General features: G+C 42.0%; 1 protein-coding gene across 1 annotated transcript in view; it reads left to right on the top strand.

Moving 5' to 3' along the window:
- DLG2 (discs large MAGUK scaffold protein 2) overlaps positions 1-27446 on the top strand; it is a 1028485-nt gene that overhangs the window by 149461 nt on the left and 851578 nt on the right. The window lies entirely within an intron of this gene.

The following is a 27446-nucleotide window of genomic DNA, read 5'->3' as shown; positions in this document are numbered from 1 at the left end:
GGGCCAAAGGTCAAAATAGATAATTCCAGCTTTCAATCAATATTAAAGCAGCGATTAGCCAACCAAACACCTAACAGGGGTGACCGAATGCCCCGACCGAAATGTCTGTGACAATGTATAATTTCTTTCTTTGATTATACTGGGTTTCTTCTTTGCTCTGTTATATCGTAGGTTGTTTCTCCACTGAAAATTCATAGCGTCTTTTGGAGTCAGGCAACTGTTTTCGTCTCGGTGTTACAGTGACTCTCCCCTCCCCTCCCCTCCCCTCTTCTCTCTCCTCTCCTCCCTCCCCTATCTTCTCCTTTCCGTTCCTATCTTCTCCTGTTTCTCCTTCCCCTCATTTCCCTCTCCCCTCCCCTCCCCTCTCCTTTCATCTCCCCTCTCCTCCTCCCCTCCCCTCCCCTTTCCTCCTCTCCTCTCAGCTCCTCTCCTACCTTAGACTATTGTACCCTACCCTCTCTTCTCCTCTCCTTTCCCCTTCTTCCCTTCCCCCACTCCTCTCCCCTCCCCTTGTTCCCCATTCTCCCCTCCTCTCCTCTGCTTCCTCCTCTCCTCCCTCTTCCTTTCCTCCCTCTTCCTCTCCTTCCTCTTCCTCTCCTCCCACTTCCTCTTCTCTCTCCTCCTTTCTTCCCCCTTCCTCTCCTCCTTCCTCTTCTTCTTCCTTCTCTCCTCTCCTTCCTCCTCTCCTCTCCTCTCCTCTCTTCTCCTCCCCCTTTCTCCTCTCCTCTCTTCCCATTCCTCTCCTTCTACTCCCTACCCTACCCTCTCCTACCCTCTTCTCCTGTTCTTCCTTCCCCTTCTCCCTCTCCTCAACTCCCCTCCCACTTCCTCTCCTCTCCCCTCCTCCCCTTCCTTCTCTCTTCTCTCTCCTCTCCTCTCCCCTCCTCTCAGTTCCTCTCCTCCCTTTTTCTCTCCCCTCCCCTCCTCCCCCTCCTCTCTTACCCCTTCATCCTCTCCTCCTCCCATTTCTCTCCGACTGTTCCCTACCCTATCACCTCCTTCCCCTCCCCTCCTGCTCTTTCCCCTCCCTCTCCTCCCCCCTCCCTCCCTCCCTCCCCTTTCCTCCCCTCCTCTCCTCAATATGCTTTGACTTAGCAGTTTACCTGGAGGTGAACTCAGGATGAAACCCCGAATTGCTTGCATCGTAGGCATAAATAAGTAGCGGGTTTCTCAAGGCAACACTAATATATGGACAGCATCATTTTGCAGTTGCTTTTCACTTTGAGAGTCTCTGTTTGGCTCCATTAGCAAATGCTGGTCAGTTTCCCAATAAGTGGACAAGAAGACAGAAATGCTCAGGGAGACAAAATTACTTTTATATTGACATAGTAATGATCATTACACTTGTGTAGATCTCAGCAGTGAAGGTGAACGGACAGGTTAATAACACTATTTCTTACTGCCATAGTTCTTCTTCTGTAATAAAGACTAGTTTTCTAGCCAAGCTGGAGTTAAGAAGTAAAGATTTCCATTTATGTAACATGGTATTTTTACAGGGTTTGACTTTCTGGTCTTTTTCTTCCTCTTTTTGGCTCCCTTTTTTTTTTTTAAAAAAAGATGGTTGTTTTAATATCCATAAAAGGAATATTAAAATCAAAAGGGAAAAAATAGAAGCTGCTATAATAATAATAATAATAATAATAATAATAATAATAATAATAATAATAATATGACAAATAACATAAAAAAAACTCATCATTATCCCCTTGAGAGGAGGAAAGTTACAATCTTGTTGAATATCAAATTATTTTCTGGTGTATAGAAATAATCGGCATTCACTATTGTTCTTTTTGGTTATCAATGTCTTCTCTATTGTTATTGTTTTTTTAACCGCCTTCTGTACACTCTTTGTTAATTAATTTAGTTACATAAAAATTTTATTTTCACAAAAACAGTTGTATTTGCAAGTTCTTTCATTGTTACTCTTTGTGAAGAATGTTTTCCAAGCCCTATGTCTTTCCAGGGTTTTTTCATTGCTCTAACTTGCTCCGAATAAGTTTCTTTCCAGCCCTAACCAGGTGCTAACAATGTTCCCAGCTCTTACCGGCTTGCAAGTTCTTTCATTGTTACTCTTTGTGAAGAATGTTTTCCAAGCCCCAAGTCTTTCCAGGGTTTTTTCCATTGCTCTACTTGCTTCAAATGTTTCTTTCTAGGGTGCTAGCAACGTTCCCAGCTCTTACTAGCTTGCAAGCTCTTTCATTGTTACTCTTTGTGAAGAATGTTTTCCAAGCCCTAAGTCTTTCCAGGGTTTTTTCCATTGCTCTACTTGCTTCAAATGTTTCTTTCCAGGTGCTAATGACGTTCCCAGCTCTTACTAGCTTGCAAGCTCTTTCATTGTTACTCTTTGTGAAGAATGTTTTCCAAGCCCCAAGTCTTTCCAGGGTTTTTTCCATTGCTCTACTTGCTTCAAATGTTTCTTTCTAGGGTGCTAGCAACGTTCCCAGCTCTTACTAGCTTGCAAGCTCTTTCATTGTTACTCTCTCCAAATAAAGTATTTTTTAAAGCCCTAACCAGGGAATAAAATAATGTGCAGGAGCTGACCAGACTAAGAATGCTAGCCAAATGAATACCTGGTTAACAGATTCATTTCCCTATTTTCCTCCCCAAAAACTAAGGTGCATCTTATACTCCGGTGTGCCTTATACTCCGAAAAATATGGTATATACTGTAACAGGAAAAAATGTTAAGGATATATTTTTTTTACAGCATTTGCATCGTTTTGATAGCAGATGCCGACGTTGTTCTGCGCAAGTTTGCACCGGGGAACAGTTGAGAAAAAAAAAAGGCCTTGCACCGCACAGATGTTGCATAGCTGGATAAAATAGGCATTTGGCAAACAACACATATTCCTTTCTCAAAAGCAGATGTTGTGTGATAAAAGCAGGACCTCTTTTTGGGGCATTGTTTTCTCGGTGGAAATGGTCTCTCTCCAAAGCTCCAATTAAGAAGACAATAGCTATGGTGGGAAAGAGAAATGTTAGATTGTCAGCTACTGGGGGGGATGTGTTCCGTCTTTGGACTCCTGGGAAACAGAGCATCCAAACCAAGTCCAAAAATTGCCAGGGAATTATTGAAGCTTCGCGTTTAGACAAATCCGCCATCAATAAACATATAGAGATAAAGCACATTCGCCCACCATTCAAAAGAGATAATAAAAGCTGAGAAACAAAAATAACCAGAGTGTATCCGTTCCAGCAACCATCTGGGCCCTGGACAGTCAGGATTCAGGCCCGGCTACAGCACGGAAACTGCTTTGGTTGCGCTGATGGATGATCTCTGGTGGGCCCGCGATAGGGGTTTATCCTCTGTCTTGGTACTCCTTGACCTCTCAGCTGCTTTCGATACCATCAACCATGGGGTTGGGAGTGGGAGGCACCGTCCTACGGTGGTTCTCCTCCTACCTCTCCGGTCGGTCGCAGTCGGTGTTATTTATTTGTTTGTTTGTTTGTTTGTTTGTTTGTTTGCTTGCTTGCTTGCTTGCTTGCTTGCTTTATTTATTTATTTATTTATTTATTTATTTATTTATTTATTTATTTATTTATTATTTGGATTTGTATGCTGCCCCTCTCCGAAGACTCGGGGCGGCTCACAACAAGTGAAAACAAATCATAAATAATCCAATTAATTAAAATATTTAAAGATTTAAAAAAACCCATATACTAACAGACACACACACAAGCATACCATGTATAAATTAAACGTGCCCAGGGGGAGATGTTTAATTTCTTACTTATTTCTTACTTACTTACTTATTTATTTAATTTATTTGTATGCCGCCCCTCTCCGTAGACTTGGGGTGGCTCACAGCAGTGATAGAAACAATGTACAACGCAAATTTAATAATACGAAATTAAAAACCCATAATTTAAAAAAACATGCACACAACACACCATACATAAATTATATAGGCCTGGCGAAGATATTTCAATTCCCCCATGCCTGACGGCAGAGGTGGATTTTGAGAAGTTTACGAAAGGCAAGGAGGGTGGGGGCAATTCTGATCTCTGGGGGGAGTTGGTTCCAGAGGGCTGGGGCTGCCACAGAGAAGGCTCTTCCCCTGGGTCCCGCCAAATGACATTGTTTAGTCGATGGGACCCGGAGAAGGCCCACTCTGTGGGACCTAACCGGTCGCTGGGATTCGCGCAGCAGAAGGCGGTCCTGGAGATATTCTGGTCCGATGCCATGAAGGGCTTTATAGGTCATAACCAACACTTTGAATTGTGACCGGAAACTGATCGGCAACCAATGCAGACTGTGGAGTGTTGGTGAAACATGGGCATACTTGGGAAAGCCCATGACTGCCCTCGCAGCTGCATTCTGCACAATCTGGAGTTTCTGAACACTTTTCAGAGGTAGCCCCATGTAGAGAGCGTTATAGTTAGTGTTAGTGGGGGGTCAGAGGTCGACTCCTAGGTCCCTCCCTTGTGGGGTTCCTCGGGGATCAGTCCTCTCCCACCTGCTGTTTAATATCTACATGAAACCACTGGGTGAGATCATCCGAGGGCACGGGGTGAATTTTCATCAGTATGCTGATGATACTCAGCTATAAATCTCCACCCCATGTCCACTCAGTGAAGCAGTGGAAGTGATGTGCCTGTGTCTGGAGGCTGTTAGGGTCTGGATAGGTGCTAACAGGCTCAAACTCAATGGCTATAGTGGCTATAGGTTCTGCCTCCCAAAGACACCTCCATCTGTCTGTTCATTACCCTGGGGGGGGACTCTTGACCCCCTCAGAGAGGATCCGCAACTTGGGCGTCCTCTTCGATCCACAGCTAACATTGCACCATCATCTTTCGGCTGTGGCGAGGGGGGCATTTGCCCAGATTCGCCTGGTGCACCAGTTGCGGCCCTATCTGGATAGGGTGTCTCTACTCACAGTCACTAATGCCCTTATCACCTCTAGGTTTGACTACTGCAATGCTCTCTGCATGGGACTACCTCTGAAGAGCTTTTGGAAGCTACAAATTGTGCAGAATGCAGCTGCGACAGCAGTCATGGGCCTGCCAAATTGTGCCCATGTGTCTCTAGCATTCTGCAGACCGCATGGCTGCTAATTGGTTTCCAGACATGATTCAAAGTGTTGGTTATGACCTATAAAGCCCTACATGGCATCGGACCAGATTACCTGCAGCACCGCCTCCTGCCGTATGAATCCCAGCATCCGGTTAGGTCCCACAGAGACGGCCTTCTCCAGGCGCAGTCAACTAGACAATATCGCTTGGTGGGGCCTAGGGGAAGAGCCTTCTCGGTGGGGGCTCCGGCCCTCTGGAATCAACTCCCCCAGAGATTCATACTGCCCCACCTTCCTTGCCTTCCACAAGAATCTGAAAACCTATTTATGCCGCCAGGCTTGGGGTCACTAGACCCTAGCCTCTGGCCAATGAGTATGTGGTATGTTTGTAGTCTGAATCTGTTTTAGCTTTTTTTAGAATGTTTTTTTTAGATTGGTCATTTATATTAATTGGATTTCAGATGTTTTATTGAATATTTTTCTTTTGATATTTTGTGAGCCGCCCTGAGTCCACGGAGAGGGATGGAATACAAGTCCAATAAACAAACAAGCAAATGAACGAACAAACAAACAAACAAACAAACAACACCCAGATAAGCAGGGATGAACACCAGACAAACTATTAAGCAGAAAATAATACTTCATCAAGGAATTGTTCTGCTTTGGGACTAATTGGATCGGGACAAAGGAAAACCCACTCGCAAAGATGTCAAAACAAACACGTGTATTGTTTTAAAATGATTTTTACAAACAAAGTCAGTCTCTCATTCCATTTTGGCAGTGTTCCTGTTTAAATTGCCTAAGAGATTACGAATGGCTACAGCCAAAAGCCAAAGCCAAATTGAACATTCTTCAGTGATCTAATTGTCTGCTTTTAAACACACTCACAGTCTTCAGATTTTCCTTAGACAGCTGCATCTCTGCTCGATGAACTTAAAGGGATAACATCAGTTTGTCAGCAAAGCATTTCTGGAACCCCAGATCTAGGACTTCCACCATTACAAATGTTGGAACTCCACACCTATTTACCCATAAATCCTCACTTATATATTGTCTGGGTGTTGTTGTGGTTAGCTCTGGCCCAGCTCCTGCCTCAAGGACTGTGGATGTGGGGAAGACATCCACATGCTGCAGGCCTGTTTTGCCCCCTGTGGAATCTGCTGATGAAGGTTCCTCTGACCAAGAAGACATGAGTGACAGGGAGGAGGAACGTGTGGCAGACAGCTCAGAAGGAGATCAATTATCTAGCTGAATTCGTTGGATTCAGAACAAGAGTTAATGATACAGCCATGCATGTGGAGAGCGATGCATAGACAGCAACAACTGAGAGATTATTATCAAAGAAAATGAGGCCACCTGAGGTTGGGTGGGGCTGTGGTAATTAGTGAGGCTGCTATAAATAGCAGCCTGTGGGTTTGGCCATTGTGGAGGATTATCTGATCGTTGTGTTTCTTGCCTGCTTTACTGACTTTGACTTTTTGTGTGCTGATTTTCCCCCGCTTTGAAACCAAACCAGAGCAAAGTGTGTTTCACTTTGTGAAAGAAGAAGGACTGTGAATTGCCTCACAGCTGCAAGCTAAGTATCTCAGAACTGATAAGGGACTTGTACAAATTACCAGTTTGTTTGGAGACGAGTGCTCTTTGCTATACAAAAAGAGGGCTTAGTTTATTTGAATTTTCATGATAAAGAACATTGTTTTGAATTTTCAAACGTATGTGCGTTTGAAATTTGTACCTGTGAATTTTTGGGAGGAGTCTACCAGAGAGCCCGACAGAACAGGTGTGGTCAACTGTTTCTTACAGATATTTACTGTCTAGACTAGTGATGGTTTTTCTTTGCCTTTGGGTCACTGAATGAACTGTTGTAAGTCAAGTATTACCTCTACTTAAATTGCCTAAGATTCTCATAACGTCATAAGTGCTCTAATGATTGATTCTGAGTTTTCCAATCCCTGCCTTTGGAAGGCCATGATTGCTTTCCTATTACCTTTCAACAAATATACCGAATGGCAGCTTTCTGAAATGGCACATCCTGCATATAATTGCCTTATTTACATCACTGTAGTCATCTTTGGATCTCTTTTGATGTGTTTTGAATTTTTACGGTGAGTTGAAAGGCAATTATAATTGAACAGACTATGCTCAATTGCTTCGCCTTCTGTAGTTTTTAATGTCAACTGCTGAATATAACCACTAAAGTCAAATACTATTTTGCCCTTTTCTTTAAAGGTTAAATTTGGTGTTTTTATTGCAGCTTTCTGACAGTGGTATCCCGCAGATTAAAACCTGGAACCACCTAGGCTAAAAAAATAAAAAGAGGTGTGTGTGTGTAAAAGAACAGAATGTAAAATTCACACCAACCTTAATGTTATGGAAAACAACGGATAAACCCCAGACTTTAAATCTTGCCCACAGACACCCGCAAACTATTTGTTGTTTAGAAACGGCAAACATTAAAAATAGCTCTTTAAAATAAACAAAACCTGCAACGTTTTTTAAAAAATGCAGCCTTGGAAATAAGCGTCACTGGTCTATAGCCGTGCAGAGAAATGAGCTGTTTTAAATTGCAAATTATCTACCCATTGAGAAATCAGAACTGCATCGGATCGAAGCAGTCTCTTGATAAAAATGATTTTAAGCACAAATGGTGCTTTTGCATAATGTCCGGCTGCTGTGACGTATCCAACAGAGAATTTGAAACAGCATCTTTGGATGTAGAAGGACGTGTGACTCTTGGATATATTCACTAGTCCTTGGTGGGGGTTCAGAAGTCTTGTTACTTTTGAGGCAGGTTTAAAAGAACGGTCTTGTCTTACTGAAGCGTGGTGGGATTGTCATGTCATAAGGAGAACTAAAATTGGCTTTGTTGCAAGGTTAATGAAGTCAATAAAGCCATTCATGGTGAGGGCATTAGCTTGGAGATCTATACCATTTCAGACAAATGAGTGTCCAGTCTCTTCCTAAGAACCTCCAGTAATGGAGCAAAATGCACACTCCCTGCACAATGCAAATTGGTAGAGAGTGTAAGTAGAACCCACGACTGCATATTACCCCCTAGTTCATGTCAGAAATAAGTTTATTTATTTATTGTTAGAATTGAAAGGGACCATGAAGCCATCGAGTTCAACCCCCTGCCCAAGCAGGAACCCTATAGTACACCAGTCAAGTGGCAGTTCAATCTTCTCTTAAAAATGTCCAGAGTGTTGGAGTTCACAACGTCCACTGGTAGATTGTTCCATTGGTTGATCACTCTGACCGTCAGGAAGTTCCTCCTTATCTCCATGTTGAATCTCTCCTTGGTCAGCTTCCAGCCCTTGTTCCTCGTCTGGCCCTCTGGTGCCCTGGAGAATAAAGTGATCCCCTCCTCTCTGTGACATCCCCTCGTATACTTGTAGACTGCTATCATGTCCGCTCTGGGCCTCCTTTTCTCTAGGCTATCCATGCCCAGTTCCCTCAGTCTCTCTTCGTAAGTCTTGGTTTCCAATCCCTTAATCATCTTGGTTGCTCTTTTTTGCACCTTCTCCAGAGTTTCAATGTCTCTTTTGAAGTGTGGTGACCAGAACTGAATACAGTACTCCAGGTGTGGTTGGACCAGGGCGTAGTAGAGTGGTCTTAAGACTTCCCTGGTCTTGGAGTGTATTCCCCTGTTGATGCAGCTTAGGATTGTGTTGGCTTTTTTAGCTGCTGCTGCACATTGTTGGCTCATGTTTAGTTGATTGTCCACCAAGACTCCGAGATCTCTTTCGCAGTCGCTACTGCTAAGAGGGGTTTCTCCCAGGTTGTATGTGTGTCCAGGGTTTTTTCTGCCTAGGTGAAGGACTTTGCTCTTGTCGATGTTAAACATCATTTTGTTGGTGTGGGCCCACTGTGTTAGTCTGTCCAGGACTTTCTGTAATTTGAGCCTGTCTTCTTGAGGTAATATATCAATGCAAGAAAATGGTTTGTAACCATAAGAAAGGCTGATGTAAGCCATAATCAGCATGTAACCATGGGTTTGCTAAATGTGCTGCAACCTGATTGGCTGTAACCTATATCATAGGAGTAACACCTCTTGCATGGGTGTGGTTTGTTATAGTGAGTGGTTTGTGATAAGTGGCTTTTGCTGGGTGGTTTATAGTGAGTGGTTATAAAGTGTTTGTAGTGTGTGGTTTGTTATAGTGGTTGGTGGTTTAGTGCTTACTGGTTTGTGGGTGGTTGCATTGGGGGATGTAATGATAATGTATGATAGTATTGTGATAGTTTATTTAGAGAAACATTTGCTAAGAAGAAAAGTAAAATATACTTTTACAAGAAAGCCTACTGCAGTGTTTTTCACTGAAGACTTCAATTAGGTATCGTAGTTCCCACACCCATGCCCTTCCCCCGCACCAGTGGTGGGTTACTACTGGTGCGCTCTGGTGCTCCGTTCTGGTAGGAGCCTGCCGATTGCGTAATTGCGCGCATGACGGTTTTGCCAAGCTGTGGGCACTGTCATCTAATTTCCCCCCCCATTTTTTGGCTCTGCGCATTTATTTCTTTATCTATCTATCTATCTATCTATCTATCTATCTATCTATCTATCTACCCATCCATCCATCCTTCCATCCATCCATCCATCCATCCATCCATCCTTCTTCCATCCTTCCTTCCTTCCTTCCTTCCTTCCTTCCTTCCTTCATTCCTTCATTCCTTCCATCCATCCATCCATCCACCTATCCTTCCACCCACTCACCCACCCACCCACCCACCCACCCACCCATCCATCCATCCATCCATCCATCCATCCATCCATCCATCCATGTATATGCGCCTGTCAGTGTGAGATTTGGCTTCTGTGCATGCGCAGCAAGCAAAATGTCATATGAGGACATGTATGTGAGCAAGATTTCACCGATTTTCAACGATATTTTTTGCTTCCGCATATGTGTAGAAGCAAAAAAATCACTGAAAATTGCCAAACTTTCGCTCGCCCTGACGCCCTGACACAAGATTCCTCTTGCTGCGCATGCGCAGAAGCCAAAACTCATGGGTGTGTGTGTCGGGGATGTGCAGCTGCATGTACATCCCGGATTTCCCTACCAGGACGGTGCACCGGATAGCATAACCTGGAACCCATTACTGGCGCCCAGCTACAAAAACTTTACTAAATAGGACACCAACTAACAGTCGGCGCTACCAGTTTGCCTGAACCGATCTGAACCTGCAGAATTCCACCTCTGGTCACATCCAAGAATAGATTTTTTTGTTTCTTTTGTATGATTTTGTACAAGTTTATGTGTGGGAGAAGCCAATTAATAAAATATACGGTAGCTCCCCCTCTTTTTTTTAAAAAAAAATTCCACTCAGGACTATTTTAAACAATGGAACAAGTAGAATAGTTTCTGGATATGAAAAAGCAAGGAATTCTATTTATAGACGATGGCTGAACCTCTAAGCCTGTTCTGTTTTCCTGTAGGAAATTTTCTAGGACTGATTATTAGGTGAAATTCTCTGAGAGACTTCAATACCTTAATAATATGTAATTTGTGTCTCTGCAGTCGAGCATAAATTACAAGAGTAGATATAGAGGGGAGGGAATGATCCGATCCAAAGCAAAAGGGAGAGGACCACTTAAATTAGCGGCCTTTTCAGAATTGAACAGTTAATGGGCACGCTTCACGCGAGTGAAAGTCACCATTGACTTCACCGCCAGAAGTTTAAGCACAGGTTTCTCTCTGCTGTTAGATGGATAAATTGATTGTTATGGTTCCAGGGCCTTTTATAGCGGATAGGATTGTGTATTGAAACATGAGGGGCAAATTATCATCCTTCTTTGGATGCCTTACGCAAAGGACCCAGCTGTCTTTGCATTCATGCTTCCAACCTGCCTTCCATTGAGGATCTATATACTGCACGAGTCAAAAAGAGGGCCATGAAAATATTTACTGACCCCTCGCATGGTGGAAAAAGGACTCTGTGCAGCGGGAGACTCTATGGTGGGTTAACCAGATTTCTGGTTAGAAACATAGAAACATAGAAACATAGAAGACTGACGGCAGAAAAAGACCTCATGGTCCATCTAGTCTGCCCTTATACTATTTTCTGTATTTTATCTTAGGATGGATATATGTTTATCCCAGGCATGTTTACATTCAGTTACTGTGGATTTATCTACCACATCTGCTGGAAGTTTGTTCCAAGGATCTACTACTCTTTCAGTGAAATAATATTTTCTCACGTTGCTTTTGATCTTTCCCCCAACTAACTTCAGATTGTGTCCCCTTGTTCTTGTGTTCACTTTCCTATTAAAAACACTTCCCTCCTGAACCTTATTTAACTCTTTAACATATTTAAATGTTTCAATCATGTCCCCCCTTTTCCTTCTTTCCTCCAGACTATACAGATTGAGTTCATGAAGTCTTTCCTGATACGTTTTATGCTTAAGACCTTCCACCATTCTTGAAGCCCGTCTTTGGACCCATTCAATTTTGTCAATATCTTTTTGTAGGTGAGGTCTCCAGAACTGAACACAGTATTCCAAATGTGGTCTCACCAGCATTCTATATAGCGGGATCATAATCTCCCTCTTCCTGCTTGTTATACCTCTAGCTATGCAGCCAAGCATCCTACTTACTTTCCCTACCGCCTGACTGCACTGTTCACCCATTTTGAGACTGTCAGAAATCACTACCCCTAAATCCTTTTCTTCTGAAGTATTTGCTAACACAATTAGCAGAGGAAGAAGGGTGCTGTGCTAGGAGGAGACTCTATGGTGGGGAAACCAGATTCTGGTCAGCAGAGGAAGAAGGGTGCTGTGCTAGGAGGAGACTCTATGGTGGGGAAACCAGATTTCTGGTCAGCAGAGGAAAAAGGGTGCTGTGCTAGGAGGAGACTCTATGGTGGGGAAATCAGATTTCTGGTCAGCAGAGGAGGAAGGGTGCTGTGCTAGGAGGAGACTCTATGGTGGGGAAAACAAATTTCTGGTCTGCAGAGGAAGAAGGATGCTGTGCTAGGAGGAGACTCTATGGTGGGGAAAACAAATTTCTGGTCTGCAGAGGAGGAAGGGTGCTGTGCTAGGAGGAGACTCTATGGTGGGGAAAACAAATTTCTGGTCAGCACAGGAAGAAGGGTGCTGTGCTAGGAGGAGACTCTATGGTGGGGAAATCAGATTTCTTGTCAGCAGAGGAGGAAGGGTGCTGTGCTAGGAGGAGACTCTATGGTGGGGAAAACAAATTTCTGGTCTGCAGAGGAAGAAGGATGCTGTGCTTCCTTCTTCCTTTTTGACAAAATTGAACTGGTCCAAAGACGGGCTATAAGAATGGTTGAAGGTCTTAAGCATAAAATGTATCAGGAAAGACTTGATGAACTCAATCTGTATAGTCTGGAGGACAGAAGGGAGAGGGGGGACATGATCGAAACATTTAAATATGTTAAAGGGTTAAATTAAGGTTCAGGAGGGAAGTGTTTTTAATAGGAAAGTGAACACAAGAACAAGGGGGCACAATCTGAGGTCAGTTGGGGGAAAGATCAGAAGCAACGTGAGAAAATATTATTTGACTGAAAGAGTAGTAGATGCTTAGAACAAACTTCCAGCAGACGTGGTTGGTAAATCCCCAGTCAGTAAATTTAAACATGCCTGGGATGAACATATATCCATTCTAAGATAAAATACAGGAAATAGTGTAAGGGCAGACTAGATGGACCATGAGGTCTTTTTCTGCCGTCAATCTTCTATGTGCTAGGAGGAGACTCTATGGTGGGGGAACCGACATTTGGTCGGCTCCAGAACTGAACAGGGGGCTTCCAGTTAGGACCTTTCTGGTTCTTTGAGTGCTTAAGGTTGCTGACCTCTGATCTAATCTAATGAAAAGAAGTAATATGGGAGACATAATAATGTTCCAGTATTTGAGGGGTCGCCACAAAGAAGAGAGGGTCAACCTATTCTCCAAAGCACATGATGGCAAGACAAGAAGTGACAGATGGAGACTAATCAAAGAGGGAACTAATCTAGAATTAAGGAGAAATTTCCCAACAGTGAAAAAACAATTCATCAGTGGAATGAATTGCCTCCTGCAGTTGTGAAATGCTCTATACTGGAGGTTTTTAAAAAGAGATTGGGTAGCATTTGTCCGGAATGGTATAGGACGTTTATGAAAAATCTAGAAACATAGAAGATTGACGGCAGAAAAAGACCTCATGGTCCATCTAGTCTGCCCTTATACTATTTCCTGTATTTTATCTTAGGATGGATATATGTTTATCCCAGGCATGTTTACATTCAGTCACTGTGAATTTACCAACCTCGTCTGCTGGAAGTTTGTTCCAAGCATCTACTACCGGTGTGCCGTCCGAGGCTGTTGTGGGTGGGCATGCCAGACAGGTGTATGCACACCCATCAGCATGAGATTTGGCTTCTGTGCATGTGCAGAAAGCAAAATCTCACCTGAGGACGCATGCTCAGAAGCCAAATCTCATGGGGGGGGGCAGTAGCGACCCATCACTGCCTAAGTACCTGGTGAGTTGGTGGTAATTCCACACTCCCTGTTGACTTACAAAGGGGCCCATTTCCCAGGCTTCATTCATTTCCCCCGGCTATTTTTGTCCCTGCTCGGCCAACAATCGTAATAGCTGGGAAATTGAATGTGTGTCATTGTTCGTCGCAATGTAACATGGAGCAGCGTGTCCAGCAAACCTGGAAAACAGGCAATTATCAGGGAAATCGGTGGTTCTGGAAATATCAGGGAATTCGTTAAAAAAATGGAATGAATCAGGGAAAAAATACCTGTAATAAAATACCTGTAATAAAATAAAATCATGTAAAAAAAACCACGGATCGCACTGCCTGGCAGAGTCAATAATAATAATAATTAATAATAATAATTTATTAGATTTGTATGCTGCCCCTCTCCGAAGACTCGGGGCGACTCACAACACAATAAAAACAGTATTATACAGGCACAAATCTAATATTTTTTTAAAAAAACTAAAAACCCTATCATAATTAAAAACCAAACAGCACATACATACCAAACATAAATTATAATAAGCCTGGGGGAAAGGTGTCTCAAATCCCCCATGCCTGGCAGTATAGGTGGGTCTTAAGTAGTTTACGGAAGACAAGGAGGGTGGGAGCAATTCTAATCTCCGGGGGGAGTTGATTCCAGAGGGCCGGGGCCACCACAGAGAAGGCTCTTCCCCTGGGGCCCGCCAGACAAAGCAAAAATGAGCATAACTGTGGCAATAACTTGCTTCGTCAGCTACTGATATTTCTCCATGGCTCAGCTGTTTGGTATGACGTCATCTATGACCGCACCTTAGCTAGATCGTAAGTAACAGGGAAATGATTCTTTCCCCCTGGATGTAGGGATGAGAGCCAGGTGAAGGGGGTGCATGTAGCAAACTTTCCAACCTTAAATGGGCCCCTCATGCCTATATGAGATCACCCCGTTCACATAGCCAGAATGATCTCAGCCAGTATCCCTGGTTGGTACATGATTTCATCTAGGTTGCAACAACAGGATGCTCTTAAAGATTAGTGGTGGAGAGATTGGTGGCAGGGAATTCACCAATGAAAATACTGCTGTTGCTTTGGCTGCTTGGAAAACTGTATATAAGCAATGAACACTGTGAAGGCCCCTGTTTTTGCAAAAAATGGCTAGTTTTTCACCCGGTTTTTGCAAAAAAAAAAAAAGGGATGGGTAGAGGGTTTGGGAGGCCTGCAGAGAGTTCCTAGGGGCTCAGGAAAGGCAAAAATGTCCGCGTTTTTGCAAAAAAAAAGTCCCCTTTTTTGCCCTCTTTTTCACAAAAATGGGGGTGTTTTTGCCTTCCCCCAGCCCCCAAGAGCACGCTTCAGACCTCCCAAACTCTCTTCCAACCCCATTTTTGCAAAAAAACCAGACCCATTTTTCACAAAAATCGGATGCGGGAATACGCCAAAAATGTCTGCATTTGGTGTATAAGACACACCAACATTTAAATCCTCTTTTAAGGGGGGAAAAGGTGTGTCTTATTCTCCAAAAAATACTATAATTTTAAATGGAGCTACCAAAGAAAGGTTGCTCTCTGCTCTAATAGGATTGTGATTTGTGCAGCCATTGCATGAAATGTTGCGTTGCAAATATCGCTGCATAAAGTTGGACCTCTTGAATTTGTGATCATCTTCTCAAGTTTGGTATCTCAGCTTTGGGATGCTGTCCTTTTACTAATCACGTCGATTAGTTTGTGGTGAAACTTTTCTTCTTCTCGGGTGTTTAATTAGGGAGTTATATATCACAGTAAAAAAGAGCTATATTGATGTTGACACTGATAAATTGTCCTTCCTTTAAAAAAAACTTCATAAAAATAACGTAAATGTACTGTAGTAGGAAGCAAAGCAAAAGAAAATCTATGCGTTTTCCAGTAATGCAGTGCTTCCCAAATAGTGGGGCACGGAGAAATTCTAGGAGGAGGCGCATGAGCCCAGGTGTTCTGTCTGGGTCCCCCCAGACGCCAACACCAACCAAAAAGAGTAGCCAGACACACTGGTAAAAAGCAAAGGCAGTTTATATACTGGAAAGCAAACACAGGTAACAAAAACTGTTCTTACAGACAGGAACACGATGAAGCTTCACAGAGGTTTCACGAAGGCCAGGCAATAAAGCAGGATTCTTGCTGGCAAAAACAACACTGGAGATAATAAAACCCACACCTTCCCCAAGTCTTTCAGCCTTCCAGGCCACAAGCCAAGATCAGAGACGCCAAGAATCGAAGCAAGGTCACAGGACTCCCAGTTGATAACTCTCCACAAGACTGTAAGGGCGGGCCTGCCTTTTCAACCCTGCTGAGGAGAACCACACCCAAACCCAGCTGTTGCCTATTCAGGGATGGAAATACCTTTCTAATTGGCCCCTTCTTTGAGCCGCACGTCTCTGCCTCATGTCTATTATAGCCTGTGCGTCTTCATCCAATGACTCCAGGCTACTAGCTGGGGAGAGCCCCCCCCCGGGGGTCTCAAGCTGCTCTCCCTCCTCCTCTTCCTGACGTTCCGCTCCCCCGTCTGCCTGGTCCTCCCCCTCCTGGTCACTGTCCTCCTCCTCTAGCCGGTCCCTGAGGAGCCTCAGGCTGAATCACAACACCAGGGAACATGCTTTTTCTTGCTGCAGGGAGTGCACCGAACAATAGCACACAGCACAAAGCAGGGGTTATAAACCCTAACCCTTAAGAGGTACCATGGAAAAAATATTTAACAAGGGGAGTCATTCTGTGTCAAGTGGACCAGTGGTCCCCACCTTCCCATCTCAGATTTTGATGAAATTTGGCACATAGTTTCTTTAAGATATAAAACTATGCTGTGCAAAATTTTAGTTCAAAAGACTAAAAATTGGGAGTTCTAGGAGACCTCAAATAAAGAGTTGCAAAATGCGGAGTCAGCCAAAATGACATTTTGGGTCAACTTCCAGAAGCTGTAAATGTGGCAATTTCATTAGTATGTTGGAGATATATGAAGAACCTGCACACCTTGTAAGGCTTTATAAACTGGCAAAACCCCATGCACCTAGTCCTCTTACTTTTTACATGGTTCAGGCTCAACCTTTGCATTAAAAGCCCCTCAAAAATGAATTTACAGCAATCTTCAGGCTGCTGTAGTTTCAAAACTACTTGGCCTTTCAGGTTGATTTTTGGCAGGTGTACTCAGTACACAGCTGCAATGAGGACTTCCAATTTGCAGCATTTTCTTTTGAACTAAAATGTTGCACAGCATAGTTTTATATCATAAAGAAACTATGTGCCAAATTTCATCAAAATCTGAGCTGGTAAAATGGGGATGATCTTTACAATTGTCCACTTGACACGGAATGACTCAGGGATGAAAAGAAAGGAGGAGAGAGTCGGAGATAATGAGACAAACATAAGTCTCCAAAAAGCTAAGATGTGGAAATATGACAAAGTGTATATAGCGCTTGGCTTCAATGTGACTACAGTGGGAGACAAGGAAAGACCGCTATGTTTAATGTGAATAAAAATGTTGGCAGCAGACACCATGAAGCCAAAGATGTCACTTAAACACATTACACCCCAATCATGCTGATAAGCTGCTTGAGTTTTTTCAGCAAAAACATGCTGAATATTGCACACAAATCATCTGCAAATGCTTGAACCTTGTATACTTCCTTTCCAAGAGTTAAACCCTTTATTTTTGGATCTGCTCTTATTTTTATAAGTAAGGCTTCCAAGGATAAAATAAACAATAAGGGCGAGATTGGACAGCCTTGTCTAACCCCTTTAAATATTTCAAATGTTTCTAATTGCTCATTGTTTAATACAATTTTGGTTGATTGTTTAGAATATATTAGAAACATAGAAACATAGAAGTCTGAGGGCAGAAAAAGACCTCATGGTCCATCTAGTCTGCCCTTATACTATTTTCTGTATTTTATCTTAGGATGGATATATGTTTATCCCAGTTATTTAAATTCAGTTAAATTCAGTTATTGCGTCTATAAAAAGTTTATCTGCCTTGGAATATGGCCCCTAGTGGGGCCAAGAGGCAAAAAGGAAGCTGTATGCTCCTTCTATATACCAGGGTGACTTGACCAAAAAAATCACACATAACCTTTCCCTCGTACAAGCTGATAAGGAGGCCCAGTTTCAAATCCCAGTAAGGGTATGGTTACCAGATGAGAGCAAATAAGCTCGAAATAGATCTATAGTCTCTAAATTTGGTTTAGAGCAGAGGTGGGTTACTCCTGGTTGCATAGAACTGGTAGTAATTTGGTGGAACTTGGTGGAACTCCCTAGAACTGGCAGTGATCCAAGCTTGCCACACCCCTGAACCGGTTCTCTCAATGACACCATAGGTACCGCCATTTTGTTTTTGACTTCTGTGCATGTACAGAAGCTGCATGGCATATCAGGAAGCGAACCAGCAGTGTGGTAAGGCCTGGTTTAAGGGCTCTCACGTTTATTTGGAGCTTTGCAAATTCTCTATGGTTGTTTTTTTCTGAAAGACTGGAGATGTTACGTGTTGAGTAACCAATAGGGATTCCTTCCTTGTGATTGACTGAACTGCCTGCCTCTCGAGACCAGACAGTAATATTGTGTTTATAGCCTTAATAATTTATCGAAAAATTACTCTTAGAATCTCCTTTCTCCTTTATTGGAAACATACTTCAACCAGGCGGAGAATAAGATACATACATCCAGGAAAAGAATAAGGGGTTATACCAGAAGTTCAGAAAATATGGTGTGAATGTTTAGAAAAAATAGAAACATAGAAGATTGATGGCAGAGAAAGACTTCATGGTCATCTAGTCTGCCCTTATACTGTATTTTATCTTAGGATGGATATATGTTTATCCCAGGCACGTTTAAATTCAGTTCCTGTGGATTTACCAACCATATCTGCTGGAAATTTGTCCCAAGTATCTACTACTCTTTCAGTAAAATAATATTTTCTCACGTTACTTCTGATCTTTCCCCCAGCTAACCTCAGATTGTGCCCCCCTTGTTCTTGTGCTCACTTTCCTATTAAAAACACTTCCCTCCTGAACCTTATTTAACCCTTAAACATATTTAAATTTTTCGATCATGTCTCCCCTTTCCCTTGGGGGAAAGCTCAGAAACAACGTGAGAAAATATTATTTGACTGAAAGAATAGTAGATGCTTGGAACAAATGTCCAGCAGACGTGGTTGGTAAATCCACAGGAACTGAATTTAAACATACTTGGGATAAACATATATCCATCCTAAGATAAAATACAAGAAATAGTATAAGGGCAGACTAGGTGGACCATGAGGTCCTTTTCTGCCATCAATTTTCTATGTTTCTATGTTTCTAAACCTTTTCCTATATCTATACCAAAGAAAATGGGAACTCATTCTTTTTTCTTTCCTTACTTTTTTCTTTCTTCTTTTTTTGCATTTTTGTCTCACTTCTTTTCTTTTTCTTCTCACCTGTTTACTGTCTTTTCTTTTTTTTTAAATTCAAGAAACTTATACAAATGAAGATAAATGTAGAGTTGCATGACATGACAAGGGCATGGGGTGAGGTATCATCAGTACGCTGATGATACCCAGCTTTACATCTCCTCCCCATGTCCAGTCAACGAAGCAGTGGAAGTGATGTGCCGGTGTCTGGAGGCTGTTGGGGCCTGGATGGGTGTCAACAGACTCAAACTCAACCCTGATAAGACGGAGTGGCTCTGGGTTCTGCCTCCCAAGGACAATCCCATCTGTCCGTCCATCACCCTGGGGGGGGGGAATTATTGACCCCCTCGGAGAGGGTCTGCAACTTGGGCGTCCTCCTCGATCCACAGCTCACATTAGAGAACCATCTTTCAGCTGTGGCGAGGGGGGCGTTTGCCCAGGTTCGCCTGGTGCACCAGTTGCAGCCCTATCTGGACCGGGACTCATTGCTCACAGTCACTCATGCCCTCATCACCTCGAGGTTCGACTACTGTAATGCTCTCTACATGGGGCTACCTTTGAAAAGTGTTCAGAAACTTCAGATTGTGCAGAATGCAGCTGCGAGAGCAGTCATGGGCTTCCCAAGGTATGCCCATGTTACACCAACACTCCGCAGTCTGCATTGGTTGCCGATCAATTTCTGGTCACAATTCAAAGTGTTGGTTATGACCTTTAAAGCCCTTCATGGCATTGAACCAGAATGTCTCTGAGACTGCCTTCTGCCGCACGAATCCCAGTGACCGATTAGGTCCCACAGAGTGGGCCTTCTCCTGGTCCCGTCAACTAAACAATGTCGGTTGGCGGGCCCCAGGGGAAGAGCCTTCTCTGTGGCGGCCCCAACTCTCTGGAACCAACTCCCCCCAGAGATTGGAACTGCCCCTACTCTCCTTGCCTTTCGTAAGCTCCTTAAAACCCAACTTTGTCGTCAGGCATGGGGGAACTGAGACATCTCCCCCGGGTATATACAATTTATGCATGGTATGTTTGTATGTATGTTTGCTTAGTAAATGGGTTTTTAAAAATATTTTAAACTATAATTTAGATTTGTCATGAATTGTTTTATTTTGTTGTGAGCCGCCCCGAGTCTGCGGAGAGGGGCGGCATACAAATCTAAATAACAAATAAATAAATAAATAAATAAATAAATAAATAAATAAATAAATAAATAAATAATAAATATATAGTTTCTTGGGAAACAGCTTCACTCAGTTTAACACAATTTAGGGTGGGGGCAGAGGTTAAATAATGAAATCAGCATTCATTAATGAAGGTGAAACAAACTTTAAACTTTTGGTGCTCATTAGAAAAACAAAAAAGATTTCTTTGGATAGAGGACTGTTGTTTGCAGGAAAAGAAAAAGAAAAAAAATGTAATATGATTTATAGACTCTTACTTTTTAATAGGGTAAATGGCAGTATTTGAAAATAAGAAAGAGAAAACAGTTGCTCTTAAGTGTTATGTGGCTTTTTCATACTTGGCAGAGTAGAACTAAAGTGAATTATTTATTGAAGTTACTAAGTTTCATATAAAATCTTGTCTCTAAAAACAGTTTTGATGCTAATAGCTAGAGTTTATATTGCTCAAAGTGAAAAATGTTCAAACATTTACTTGGTGTTTGTTCAAAGTTGTGTCCAGGTGGCGCAATGGTTAAAATGTAGTATTGCAGGCTAACTCTGCCCACAGTCTGGAATTCAATCCTGATGAAGCTCAAGGTTGACTCAGCCTTCCATCCTTCCGAAGTCGATAAAATGAGGACACAGATTGGGGTGTGTGTGTGTGTATAGGCTGATTTCGTAAATTGGCAGTTCTGTTTTAGCAAAAACGTCAGAAGAGAAGGATTTAGGGGTAGTGATTTCTGACAGTCTCAAAATGATTGAACAGTGCGGTCAGGCAGTAGGGAAAGCAAGTAGAATGCTTGGCTGCATAGCTAGAGGTATAACAAGCAAGAAGAGGGAGATTGTGATCCCACTGTATAGAGCACTAGTGAGACCACATTTAGAATAATGTGTTTTTATTTGTTATTTGGCTTTGACATAGGGGAAGGTTTGGTAGGGAAGGCTTGCCTATTTGCCGATGACTCTAAAGTGTGCGATAGGGTTGATATTCCTAGAGGCATCTGTAATATGGTAAATGATTTAGCTTTACTAGACAAATGGTCAAAGCAATGGAAACTGCAGTTTAATGTTTCCAAATGTAAAATAATGCACTTGGGGAAAAGGAATCCTCAATCTGAGTATTGTATTGGCAGTTCTGTGTTAGCAAAAACTTCAGAAGAAAAGGATTTAGGGGTAGTGATTTCTGACAGTCTCAAAATGGGTGAACAGTGCAGTCAGGCAGTAGGGAAAGCAAGTAGGATGCTTGGCTGCATAGCTAGAGGTATAACAAGCAGGAAGAGGGAGATTATGATCCTGCTATATAGAATGCTGGTGAGACCACATTTGGAATACTGTGTTCAGTTCTGGAGACCTCACCTACAAAAAGATATTGACAAATTTGAACGGGTCCAAGACGGGCTACAAGAATGGTGGAAGGTCTTAAGCATAAAATGTATCAGGAAAGACTTAATGAACTCAATCTGTATAGTCTGGAGGACAGAAGGAAAAGTGGGGACATAATCAAAACATTTAAATATATTAAAGGGTTAAATAAGGTCCAGGAGGGAAGTGTTTTTAATAGGAAAGTGAACACAAGAACAAGGGGACACAATCTGAAGTTAGTTGGGGGAAAGATCAAAAGCAACATGAGAAAATATTATTTTACTGAAAGAGTAGTAGATCCTTGGAACAAACTTCCAGCAGACGTAGTTGATAAATCCACAGTCACTGAATTTAAACATGCCTGGGCTAAACATATATCCATCTTAAGATAAAATACAGAAAATAGTATAAGAGCAGATTAGATGGATCATGAGGTCTTTTTCTGCCGTCAGTCTTCTATGTTTCTATGTTTCTATGTTGTTTCTCCTCACTTTCAAAGATCTATCTTGCCTTCTTAAATCTTCTCTTCTTTTTGAATATGCCTTATATGATATCATATCCCAACACATGGCATATGTCAGCATTCTTAAAAAAATTAATTTCTCATATAAGTGCAAGACAAAATTAATCTCCTAAATCTAAAAGGCCAAAAAATAATTTTAAAAAGTTACGCTTGTTTTTTGAGAGGTGGGATTCTAAACATTGGGAATAATAGAAAAATTGATTGCAATGGAAGAACTCAGAGGAAGTCTGAGCGGGCTGACGGTCCCAGTGGGTGAAGTGCTATTTTATGATGGCGTTTTTATAAAGTGAGCAAAACTACCTTCCGTGCGATTTGATATCTAGGCTTGTTGTACTGCAAAGATAATTATCGCCTGAGATCGTCTCATCTTGCTGCATTGGCAGGAAGGTTGGTGGTTTGCCAGATGAAAAAAGGAACACCAATTCCCAGGAGCCTTCCAAACAAGGGGATGCTTCTGTATTGTGGAAGGCTGGACCTGATTGTTTAATTAATCATGTAAACATTTATACTCAGCTCTTCAGCTGTAAAGATTTCAGGCTGGGTTTATAGATTTATCCGGGAGACTGTTTTAAGAGGCACAGTCTGGGCAAAAGTAGCCCAAATATTTATGCATCATTTCTTAAGATATCGAGAGAAAGGAATATTTGTAGCTCAGGGTTGAATTGGTGGTTGTGGTTGTGCCCTTGGTGGTTTATTACTTTACTTTTTTCGCCTTTCGTAAGCTGCTTAAAACCCACCTCTGCCGCCAGGCATGGGGGAACTACGATACACTTTCCCCCAGGCCTTTACAATTTTATGCATGGTATGTTTGTATGTATGATTGGTTTTTATAATAATGGGTTTTTAACTGTTTTTTTTAAATATTGGATTTTGTTATACTTTTTCACTGCTGTTGTTAGCCGCCCCGAGTCTGCGGAGAGGGGCGGCATACAAATCCAATAAGTAAGTAAGTAAGTAAGTAAGTAAGTAAGTAAGTAAGTAAGTAAGTAAGTAAGTAAGTAAGTAAGTAAGTAAGTAAATTTAATTTCGTTTTGTTAGAGAGCGCCCAATGTTCAAGTTTTAGATGCCACGAGAGGGGAGATCAATTTCCCACTCATCAGAAATTGCATTTATTTATTTATTTGTTTATTTGTCGAACAATTATAGGAGTTTGTATAAGCATAACATAAGTAGAAAGTAATGATAAAAAGAAGACAATAGGACAGTAGAACAGGGACAATGGTGCGCTTATGCACGCACCTTACCGACCTCTTAGAAAAGGGGAGAGGTCAACTGTAGACAATCTAAGGTTAAATATTTGGGGATTTGGGGAAGAAATAATAGAGTCAGGTAGTGCATTCCAGGCGTTGATCACTCTATTGCTGAAGTCGTATTTTCTGCAGTCTAGTTTGGAGCGGTTTACATTTAGTTTGTATCTATTATGTGCTTGGGTGTTGTTGTTTGTTTATTTATTTATTTATTTATTCATTCATTCATTCATTCATTCATTCATTCATTCATTCATTCATTCATCCAATACACAAATACATAGGAAGCAAAATAGACATGTAGTAATATATACAAGGGTAAAGTGAACTTAGAGGAGAGGATACATGAAAGAAAGAAAATACTGTATATATGATAAGTGAGAGAAAGGAAAGACAATTGGACAGGGGACGAAAGGCACACCAGTACACTTATGTACGCCCCTTACTGGCCTCTTAGGAACCTGGAGAGGTCAATCGTGGAGAGACTAAGGGAGAAATGTTGGGGGATAGGGGTTGACACAATTGAGTCTGGTAATGAGTTCCACGCTTCGATAACTTGATTGTTGAAATCATATTTTTTACAGTCAAGTTTGGAGCGGTTCGTATTAAGTTTGAATCTGTTGCGTGCTCTTGTGTTGTTGCGGTTGAAGCTGAAGTAGTCATTGATCAGTAGGACGTTGCAGCATATGATCTTGTGGGCAATACTCAAATCGTGTTTTAGGCGCCGTAGTTCTAGGCTTTCTAGGCCTAGGATTGTTAGTCTATTTTCGTAGGATATTCTGTTTTGAGTGGAGGAGTGAAGGGCTCTTCTGGTGAAATATCTTTGGACATTTTCAAGGGTGTTGATGTCTGAGATGTGGTATGGGTTCCAGACAGATGAGCAGTAGTCTAGGATGGGTCTGGCAAAAGTTTTGTAGGCTCTTGTGAGTAGTGTGAGATTGTCTGAGCAGAAGCTGCGTTGTGGTTGAAGGTGAAGTAGTCATTAACAAGAAGGACATTTTGGTATATGATTTTATGAACGATAGTTAAATCAGATTGGAGTCGACGTAGTTGTAAATTGTCTAATCAAAGAATTTCAAATCTGGCGGAGTAAAGTATTTAGTTGCGAGAGTGAAGGACTCTTCTTGTGAAGTATTTCTGGACTCCTTTCGATTGTTTTAATGACTGATATGCAATGTGGGTTCCATACAGGTGAGCTCTATTCTAGAATTGGTCTGACAAATGTTTTGTATGCTCTGGTTAGCAGTTCAATGTTTCTAGAGAAGAAGCTACGTAAGATTTGATTAATAACTCTTACTGCTTTTTTGGCAATGTTGTTACAGTGGGCTCTAGGACTTAGGTCGTTGGATATGAGTATTCCAAGGTCTTTGACAGAGTGAGGGTCGTCTACAAGTTTATTTCCACCAAGTTTATATTTACTATTCTGATTCTTTTTACCAATGTTTAAGACAGAGCATTTGTTGGTTGTTTGCCTCCCCCCAAAACAGGGATAGATTCTCCAACTTTTTTGAAAAGTGTGACTCTACAACTATCTTACAGCACCATCCTTCTTCACCCTGCCGCGCGAGAAAGTGTGTTCAACACAAAACCCCATTTCACCCAGGCCAGTCTCCTTGGTGAGTTCCACTCCTTAGTCCTTCTCATTGGTAGAGAAAAAAAGCCAAAACAGCCTCCAGAGTTGTTAACCTGATCCTACGCAGCTTCTGCTCAGGCAATCTCACTCTACTCACAAGAGCCTACAAAACTTTTGCCAGACCCATCCTAGACTACTGCTCATCTGTCTGGAACCCATACCACATCTCAGGCATCAACACCCTTGAAAATGTCCAAAGATATTTCACCAGAAGAGCCCTTCACTCCTCTCCTCGAAACAGAATATCCTACGAAAATAGACTAACAATCCTGGGCCTTGAAAGCCTAGAACTACGGCACCTAAAACACGATTTGAGTATTGCCCACAAGATCATATGCTGCAATGTCTTACCGGTCAATGACTACTTCAGCTTCAACCGCAACAACACAAGAGCACGCAACAGATTCAAACTCAATACGAACCGCGCCAAACTTGACTGTAAAAAATATGATTTCAACAATCGAGTTATCGAAGCGTGGAACTCATTACCGGACTCAATTGTGTCAACCCCTAACCCCCAACATTTCTCCCTTAGACTCTCCACGATTGACCTCTCCAGGTTCCTAAGAGGCCAGTAAGGGGCGTACATAAGTGCACTGGTGTGCCTTTCGTCCCCTGTCCAATTGTCTTTCCTTTCTGTCACCTATCTTATATATTCTCTTCCTTTCATATATCCTCTCCTCTAAGTTCACTTTCACCCTCTTTATATATTATCACATGTCTATTTTCTTCCTATGTATTTGTGTATTGGACAAATGAATAAAATAAAATAAAAAAATAAACCACCAAGAATATCCCTCACACTTTGACCATCTGAAGTTCTAAAAAGTCCATCTATCTCCCTGGTCTCTTTTTAGCCAACGTTTGACTGTACGTTTCTATTTTGGAGAAACTCTTGTAAGTTGACCAATTTTTTTACAATGCAAAGGAGGACGGAAAAAAAAATTAAGAAAAAAGTACAACGCAAATAAATGAAACATTTATGTCATTATGAATAAGTAAAATTAATAATTAGAAACATAGAAGATTGACGGCAGAAAAAGACCTCATGGTCCATCTCGTCTGCCCTTATACTATTTCCTGTATTTTACCTTAGGATGGATATATATTTATCCCAGGCATGTTTAAATTCAGTTACTGTGGATTTACCAACCACGTCTGCTGGAAGTTTGTTCCAAGCATCTACTACTCTTTCAGTCAAATAATATTTTCTCACGTTGCTTCTGTTCTTTCCCCCAACTAACCTCAAATTGTCCCCCCTTGTTCTTGTGTTCACTTTCCTATTTAAAACACTTCCCTCCTGAGCCTTATTTAACCCTTTAACATATTTAAAGGTTTTGATCATATCCCCCTTTCTTTTCTGTTCTCCTGACTATACAGATTGAGTTCAAGTTAATTAAAACTAAAGCTTTAATAACAAAAGCGATAAAACTTTATTAAATCGATATTTAAATTACACTTGTGTTGAAAACAGGGTTGTTTAAAATTGAATCAATGAATTGATAAAACGTGAATCGTACTTACCTGAGTATAATATTCACTGAGAAAGAAATAATTTCGTATTTCCGTTATTATTTATTAGATTTGTATGCCGCCCCTCTCCGAGGACTCGGAGTGGCTCACAACAAGAAAAAAACAATACAACTCCAATATTTAAAAAACAGTTTAAAAAACCCTTAACATAAAAACAATCATACATCTCATGCAGACCATACATAAAGTGGAAACGGCCCAGGGGAATCAATTTCCCTATGCCTGACGGCAGAGGTGGGTTTTGAGGAGTTTGCGAAAGGCAAAGAGGGTGGGGGCAGTCCTAATCTCCGGGGGGAGTTGATTCCAGAGAGTCGGGGCCGCCACAGAGAAGGCTCTTCCTCTGGGTCCCGCCAGACGACATTGTTTCGCCAACGGGACCCGGAGAAGGCCAACTCTTTGGGACCTAACCAAAGTATAATATAGAGGTAATGGTAGGAGAACAAGTGTGAGACACGTGAAGTTCTCCTGCGCCCTGCACATGCATTTCGTAATCGCGTCTTTCCGAACTGTATCATCACATGAAGCATAAGAATTCGCCGTGGCATCTCTGAATACAGAGATTAACAGATTAGTTTTAAAATATCAAAAAGGAGAACATACCAACAAAATGATGTTTAACATCGACAAGAGCAAAGTCCTTCACCTAGGCAGAAAAAACCCTGGACACACATACAACCTGGGAGAAACCCCTCTTAGCAGTAGCGACTGCGAAAGAGACCTCGGAGTCTTGGTGGACAATCAACTAAACATGAGCCAACAATGTGCAGCAGCAGCCCAAAAACCCAACACAATTCTAACATGCATCAACAGGGGAATACACTCCAAGACCAGGGAAGTCTTAATACCACTCTACTACGCCCTGGTCCGACCACACCTGGATTACTGTATTCAGTTCTGGTCACCACACTTCAAAAGAGACATTGAAACTCTGGAGAAGGTGCAAAAAAGAGCAACCAAGATGATTAAGGGATTGGAAACCAAGACTTACGAAGAGAGACTGAGGGAACTGGGCATGGATAGCCTAGAGAAAAGGAGGCCCAGAGCGGACATGATAGCAGTCTACAAGTATACGAGGGGATGTCACAGAGAGGAGGGGATCACTTTATTCTCCAGGGCACC

The sequence above is a fragment of the Erythrolamprus reginae genome, chromosome 4, assembly GCF_031021105.1.
Source record: "Erythrolamprus reginae isolate rEryReg1 chromosome 4, rEryReg1.hap1, whole genome shotgun sequence".
NCBI classification, from domain to species: domain Eukaryota; kingdom Metazoa; phylum Chordata; class Lepidosauria; order Squamata; family Dipsadidae; genus Erythrolamprus; species Erythrolamprus reginae.
This window is presented reverse-complemented; position numbering and strand designations above follow the sequence as displayed.